The sequence below is a fragment of the Etheostoma spectabile genome, chromosome 9 (genome assembly GCF_008692095.1).
Source record: "Etheostoma spectabile isolate EspeVRDwgs_2016 chromosome 9, UIUC_Espe_1.0, whole genome shotgun sequence".
Lineage (NCBI taxonomy): Eukaryota > Metazoa > Chordata > Actinopteri > Perciformes > Percidae > Etheostoma > Etheostoma spectabile.
The window spans coordinates 6793190-6801546 of record NC_045741.1 but is presented as its reverse complement, the minus strand read 5'-3'; the positions used below and the strand labels follow the sequence as shown (position 1 = coordinate 6801546).

Below are 8357 nucleotides of genomic sequence, written 5' to 3'. Positions count from 1 at the left end.
GATGGATGGCTCAAACCAAACAGGTCTGGTTAGTCGGCACAGCATTCCAGGATGGGAGAAAAACTTACTGTGGTTTATTGGTATTTCTTTAAACTAACCACAATCATCTTGGGTGGTGCTGTAGGCCGGGCACAGCCATGCTGCCGATGCAAAATAGCCTCAGGGAGGAACTTGTTGAACATGTGCCTTCAAAAGTTGTTTTAGTTGTGCAACAGAAAACTCAGATTGGACAGCTAGCAGTGTGGATTTACCCTGCAGAGATCTGAAAAACAATTAACCACAGTCCTCATAGATCCACCCGAGTCTACAATGCCAAAACACTAAGAAAGCGTAAGGTGAAGGACATCTGGCCGAAAAGTGGGACATCCGGCGGTGGAATGTCGTGGATGTAGACTATTTTTTGGAGTAATTGGAAATTGCTCTATTCTGTTGTTTAGGTATGAGGGTGTGGTGAACATTTAGGCATCACAAAATGAAAATGGAACACGTTAGAAGATGGCAGGATAATATATGAGCAGAAGACTCATGAAATCTCCATTTGTCTTACAGTAAATTTGAAAATTGTGCGAGTGTGTGTCAACATCATGTGGATCAATTTAAATTTTCACTATCACTGCATTTACACTGTAAAAAACTGGAAAGATTTTGAGTTTTGTAATATTTTGCAGAGCTGAGAGATTTTAGTTTTAAATTGTGTGTTGCTCAATATCAAATGTCAACCACACCATAATTCCACGTGAGATGTTTGTCACATCAGCCTGGCTTTCTGTTGCCATTGTTATAATTTACAAAATGAACACCATGCGGTATTGAAGAAGACTATAAATTTATTATGAAAATGTTTACTGACGTAGTAATAAAGCATGTGAGAAGTAGGCTCATTTTCTCAGAGTCTGCTATAGAAACTTCTTTCTGGAGCGGGCCTCTTCTTTTATTCCTTTATTGCATTTCTAACCTTTTTATTCATTCTCCCTTACATTTTTACCTCCATTCTCAGTTTATCCTTTTTCCTTCTTTCATTTATTTTCACTTACTCCTTTCAGTTTTTATTCTCTGCTTTCCTCCCTACTATTGTTCTTTCTTACCTTTGTTTCCTTTTCCTTACTTTTAACACTCCAACTGCTGCTAATTTTACAGGTTGTCCAGCTGACTTTGCAATAACACAGCTTTTCAATCTAGTTATTGAATCATGTGGAAGTGCAATCAGAGTTCTGTTACCTGTGGCATTTCTGAATATATGTTACATATTCAGAAATGCCACAGGTAACAGATAATGATGTGATCCAATGAGTCAATTCATAAATGAATTATTAAATTATACTGTCGCACCCTTTTGCTAAATAAAGAATAAAAACAGACCAATCCATCTGAATACTATTTATGTACAGTACATAATCATCTGTTTGAATGCACCTTATTCCCAACCGCACTATTTTAATACTCCCAACTATCTAGATATTTATATTTTTCCGTTTTTTTTTAGACTTGGTGTATTAATATTTATCACTCTACATGCTCTGCACAACCATATAAGCATAATTTATTTTAAGCGCTATTGTGCTTCTCTGACTTCGGTGAATCTCTAAATGTAACTGTAAATAATTTATTCAGTATTTCATAAAATGAACAAATAGTCTTTATTTTCCCAAAAACGTAAATACAGTAAGTAGGGCCCAGAGGATGAGGGCCAGACATTACTGAACCTTGGCACAAAGGTTTAAGGATTAGAATTTATGTAAATTTATGTAGTTGATCCCTCAACATTGATTTAACTTTGGGTCCCCGCACCAGGGACCCCTGGACCTGTTCTCCACAGACCCAAATCTTCTCAGCTGTTGCTACTGTTATATTATGCTACTGTCTCTTCATGCGGTTCATTATGTTTGGCACATTGTCTGGGTCAGTTCTTATATCATAAGAAGTTAATAATGTAAATACTGTAAATGCTAAATGCCCTAAAACCTGTTGATACTACAACAATGCAAAGGCTCTTAACCCTACAGTTTTGCACACATCATGTAAGACTTGATTTCTCCATTTTTTTTGCACAAAACTCACCAGAAAGTGCCATTTAATTTTTTTTTTTTTCAAAAACAATTCCTGGGGGGGCATACCCCCAGACCCCCCTAGGGAGAGCCCCATCCCCCCACATATAACAAATCCCAATTTAAACCCTGAAGAATAATGATGCTCGGAAGGTTGGGGGTTCAATCCCTGGCCCTGCAGTCCCATGTCAAAGTGTCCTTGGGCAAGATGCTGAACCCCAAGTTGACCCCGCATCGGAGTGTGAATGTGTGTGAGTGTTTATCTGATGAGCAGGTGGCACCTTGTACGGCAGCCTCGGCCACAGTGTATGAATGTGTGTGAATGGTGAATGGTTCCTGTAGATGTAAAAGCGCTTTGAGTAGTCGTTAAGACTATAAAAGCGCTATATAAATACAGCACATTTACATTAAGGAGGATTTAACCTGAACTTTTTTAACCATGTTACACCAGCAGACCCTCACAACTTTGCAAAACCTGAGTAAGTACCTTTCAGCCCCATTAGCATTCCAACACGTGCATGTAACTTTTTCTGGGTGAAACAAGTTTTTTTTTGTACGTTTTTAAAGCTTTCTCAAAGTATTTTTTTTACTTTTTTGAAGCTTTTGATCCTTTTTTAAAAAAATGATATTGAACTGAATTAAACACCCACATTAAATTAATGTAGTGAACTGATCATTTACTCTACTTGTAAAGAGCGTTGTGAGGAACCATCCACTTTACTTATTTGTTACTATTTGGTTAAACAAACCCATATTTCTGATATAGAAATGTTTTGGAAATGGTGTCAAATTTACAGAAGACTACTATGAAGGTTAAACATTATTTGGACTGGAGCCAAATATGTGCAGGGCCCAGATGTTTGTTAGTGCTCCATTGATCGGTTCATTTATTGGCTTTTGATAAAAACACCACAGATAAGCCACAAACTGATGTTGTCTCATCAGAAAGCTTTATCATATAGTACAGTAGATGTAATCACTTCATAAAAAAACTACTACAGCATGTTGTTTTTATGTGATAAAACAAAGAAGAGATTGCAAAGAAAAATAATGATTGTAATTAATTAAACTAAGTTTCAAATGAGCAATTTGTTACAAGATTAATTGTTAAATTAGACAGTTATATCATCAAGTAACATTTATATTTGTATGATCTGTTGCAAAAGTGTGCTTTATTTTCAGATAACTGCAACGCTCTGACAAAGCATCCTCACTGTTCAATGACCAGAGGCCTGGACTACAAAGCACGATTTGGGGTAACTTCAGGTTCAACCCAGGGTTTTGTGTATTACGATGATGGATCAATTGTTATCGAGTTAAATCACCGTGGTAACTTATGCTGAACACCTAACCTGCTCAAGAGCAAGTTCTGTTGGAGATTAGAGATCAACCGGTGTAAAAGCACCGCCTACTGACCAATCATTAACTAGATTGATAACGGCGTCCTCGTTCTTAGAAGAATGCGTCTGTGCGTGGGGAGAGAGGTGCACTCATGAAAGCTAAAACATGAATGCTTTTCTTATTTAAAATATGCTGCTCTGGTGGATGTTTGCTATTGGTCGTGCTAATGAAACACTGGCTCGTATAAGTGAACGTACCCATCTCTGGATGAGGGTAACTGAAACTAGAAATTTTTTTCAGTGTGCGTCCTATTTGGTGCACATGCGAATAGCAATAAAACTTAATAAAAAATAAAAAGTGTCTTACCCTTCTTTTTAAAACGAGATAAACATTAGGACATGTGTGTGGGGTGTGTTGTGGGTGTGGGGTGTGTGTGTGTGGTGTGTGTGTGTGTGTGGTGTGTGTTGTGTGTCTGTGCTGTGTGGTGTCTGGAGAGATGAGAACATATATGGTGACACAGCACTACAGAGTTGTGTTGCCTGGTTACTAAGGACCTAATAGGAAGGACTTGGATCTCTGTGATGTCATCTCTTTGATCTGTAATCAGTTAAAGACTGCACCTGGCACCTGCAGTCACCAGCTGTTCAGATACTGAACAAGCTCTCAAACAAATGATCATATCACCAAAGGGATACTAGCTATCAATAAAATAAGGTTCTTGTGGGCACCAGAAGGCCTTTGTGAACGTAGGGACATAAACGTTATGTGGATAAACTTTAAAATGTGGGCGTATCAGCGATGTAAAAAAGTGCTTTGCTCTAATTCCTTAGAAATGTGGACAGTGTTTAACATGGCAGTGAATGGAGGAAGATTTGGGAACTCTTGTCATTTGAGAGCTCGCTGAGCAAAGAATATAATTAATTTAGCATGAATGAGCATATTAACTGAAACTAGACAAAAGTACCTACGTTTTGATGTATAAATTGGCCATCTTCCCACTCTGTCCTCCACTAGCTCTCAACATTCGCCACATACACACACATTCAAAAATCTGAGACGTCTGAAAACGGGACGATACGTAAACTGGGATTTTGGAGAAACCGTGCTTGAGCGATTTCCCAAATATTTCCCATTCAAGTCTGTGAGAAATTTTTCGGCGTTTTTTACCAATTTCGTGAAAACCGCTCGGCAAATCTCTTAGAAAAGTCATAGCACACCATTCCCGATCATTACACACGTTTCATGGTATATTGTGTGTGCGTGTTGGCAACGCTCCGGGACTAGTAGCGGGACAAAAATCTGGCGGAAAAATAATAATAAGTATGGGCAATAATAGTCAGTGCGCCGATTGCTGCTATTGCAGCACATCGGCACACTGAATAAATCCAGGGTATGTTGATTTTGATTCATAGTACAGGACTCTGATGTCTCGTTTTGGATTATTCCTTGTGTGATGTGTATTGTGACATGTGACTTCACCCATTTTTATTTTTCCTACATTTGGATTTCCCGGCCCCCTGTAAAAGCCAACAAAAGATGGTAGTGAGCCACAAACTTGAGTGCAGGCTGCAACGGCTGTTTCTGGCGGCTTCATAGGTGGGTAGTCTCAGCCGTTTCTGTATTTTAACAGCGGGTAAACATAAGGAGTCCGAGCAGCAGATGGATCGTACCTAGCTGGATACACAAGGCTCCACTGGAAGGTTTTGTAGTCGTGGATGATTGTGTTACAGTGGCAGCTGTTGTTGTAGTTGTCGGGGCAGCGGTTGTAGTTGTCGTTGTGGTTGGGGCAGCGGTTGTAGTTGTGGTTGTGGCAGCAGTGGTTGTTGTGGTACTAAATATTTTTAGTACATTTCTTGTATTTGTTGTTTGTGTGTGAATATGTGTGTATGACCTTGTGACTTGCTATACATGTAACAGAGTAATTTCCCCCTTTGGGATTAATAAAGTCCATCAATATAATAATATATTCTATTGTTGTCAATTATCTTATTTTAGAAGCGTTCAGATCCTTCACTTGATTTAAATAAGGAACATGTGAGCAGTAAAAGTACTTTCACACTGTTCTATTATTATACATACTTCATTTTACTGGATTATGTTGTGAAGAGTTAATTGTAAAGGCTCTGAACACCAACACTGGTGTTTTCAGTTAGTCTGGCCTATTAGATCTTTCCAGGACTGTTGGGGGGTGGGGGGGAGGGGTGATTGTTTAGACTGATTGAATGACGTATTCCTGACTCTCTTGGTAGCTTTGTTGCATCTTTTATGGCAGGACAACAGCAGTTGTTTCATTCTTATTGGTAGAAAAGATTTTTAACCTAAATTCCCACTCCACCTCCTACCTGAAACAAGATCTAATCAGCCTCCAATAACTGAAATCTCCTGTGTGGGTGTTTCAAGGTGTTAACATCTTTACTCAGTGTGGGTTTATTAAAAAAGATACAATCATAATCCATAAAGTAAATATAGTTACTATAATTATCATATACATGGTGTGGAATAAAAAAGGTACAATATATATATATATATATATATATATATATATATATATATATATATATATATACTTTCTATCATTACTGCCCTGGTTGAGTTATTATTTGTTTAAAATACTTTAAACTCATTTAGCAAATTATGAATGGTAAAGACTCACCACTCGCTCCAAAGCAGCGGTTCTCCACTCCTCTACATTGCACTACAGAAGTGCATAGAGATGTTATAGGGTCACAAGTGAAGCACACTAGGGGGTTATCTGTCTGAGCAGCAGGGACTGAAAGAGAAAAGAACAAAATTGAGAAAGAGAGGACATTTACAGTCATTGTTCCAAAATAAAAAACATTGAACGTGTTAGAAGATGGCAAAATATCTTTTCTCAAGCATGCAACATGTCCCTCTGTACTAACAAGGTAGAGTTTCTAAGTTGCAGTTTTCTGTGTTGCAACACTGAGCAGATGTGAGTGCACTGATAGCACCCAAGCTGACTGAATATGTCTGAGTGCCTGTGGCTGGACAAAGGGAGGACGCTGCACACGCCTTGAAGATTTGCTGTGTTGAAGTTCCAGATAAAAAAATCACACACAGATGAAAAAACTAAAGAATCAAAAGGTCAGTCTGTTAATGTTGACGGAGAGCACACATAGATCACAGTCCACATATTTAAATGAGAAGTACAAGATGACAAAGAAATGACTACCTTGAGTGGAAGCTGTTACACACTGTATCGTCTCTGAGGGACATGTTACTGGAACTAGGGTTGAACAGTCCTGAGTTCTGCAAGTTAGACACTTAAGTGCTCCCGCTGCAATGGGGAGAAAAAATGTTGATAAATGATGATCACTTATCTAATATCAGATCAAATGTCTGATTTTAAATGACACAGTAATGGTTAACATGGTTTATGTCACCATGAGCCGCTTCTTCTGCACATTATATCCCACAGCCAGCTTGTCACATGTATTGTCTAAGTATTGTAATTTATACTATATGTATCTTATATATTAATATATTATATAATATATATTATATATATTATTATATATATATTAATATTGTAAGAATACGTAAGTTACCCGTGCTGATATGGTTAAATTGGTAGGGCCTTGGTAATTAGTTTATGCTCCTGCTTCCCGTCTTCTGTACAGTTCATTGTTGAGATCTATTAGACCATAAAATCTGGCATATTATCAAGTTAATGATTATTCTGAATTGGATCTTGCAATGGGAAGCAATGCAGTCCAGACAAGTAATGGCATCATTGAACAAAGTGAAAAGAAGGGTTGCCAGTTTCACAACATTGTATATGCTGAAAAGCAAGAAGCACATACAAAGTCAGTGGTGGGAAAATAAAATTTGAGTAAGGACATTTCTTTGTGTGTCACACTCGTCCCTCCCTGTCAGAATAATTACAACGACTCAAAACAACAAACCTGTCTGACACTAGAGAAGAAGAAAACACATTCCTTATCAGAAACAAGTCTAAATTTAGGATGATGTACGACGTACTTACTATTGGCATTAACATTGCCAGCATTGAAAAAGGGTGTGGAAAGGTATGTTTTATTGATCTTCTTTTCAAATAACAAAAGGGATGAGTGTCTGAATGGTCTTCTTGTAATAAAAAATGGGAACACACCCAATTCCTGAGATCTTTATGCATGTGTTACGTGTCGTACATGTATTCCCCTGAACAGTATATAAAGCGTAGCCGTGCTGTGAAGGTGTAGTATCTCCATCAGGAAAACTCCTCTTCAGTACTTACCTGTTCATCATGATGAAGCTGATCATTTCTCTGACTCTCATCTGGGCGCTCTCCAGCACGGGTAACTTTACATATTCTTACAATATTGTTACTGCTAGTACAATAGAGCCTGTTTATTAATTTTACCAGAACTATATTTTATTTTTCAAAATACTTTGATCCTTTAGAAATTTAATCCACCGTTGACTGTTTTTCTCCCCATTGCAGCGGGAGCACTTCAGTGTCAAACTTGTACCCTCAGCACGTTGTTCAAACCACAGCACCAGTAACATGTCCCTCAGAGACGTCTTTATAACACTTCCATCAAGGTAGTCATTTCTTTGTCATCTAGTACTTCTCATTTAAATATGTGGACTGTGATCTATGTGTCTCTCCGTCAACATAACAACGAACTTTTGAATTCTTTAAGCAATTACATTGGAACTCCAGTACAGCAAATCTTCAAGGCGTTGTGCATCGTCCCCCTTTGTCCAGCCACAGGCACGCGACAATTTTCAGTCACACTTGGTGTTAGAGTGCAGTTGCATCTGCTCTGTGCTGCAACACAGACAACTGCAACGCAGCAACTCTACCTTGTAAGTATAGAGGGACACGTTGCTCGTTTACAGTGCTCATATTATGCCTTTTTACATTTCCTTTAAAGTGTTATATATTTTTTTTTGTGCATGTTAGAGATTTACAAAGTGAAAAAGCCCAAAGTCCACAATGGGACT

The 8357-nt window shown here is 38.1% G+C and overlaps 1 long non-coding RNA gene across 1 annotated transcript in view; it reads left to right on the top strand.

The window, feature by feature from the left end:
- The first annotated feature begins 8156 nt into the window (after positions 1 to 8156).
- The window catches only part of LOC116695266 (uncharacterized), a 2099-nt gene continuing 1898 nt past the window's right edge, over positions 8157 to 8357 (top strand). The window contains exon 1 of the long non-coding RNA XR_004333402.1: positions 8157 to 8219. This is a non-coding gene — a long non-coding RNA (uncharacterized LOC116695266). The remainder of the gene's footprint in view (positions 8220 to 8357) is intronic.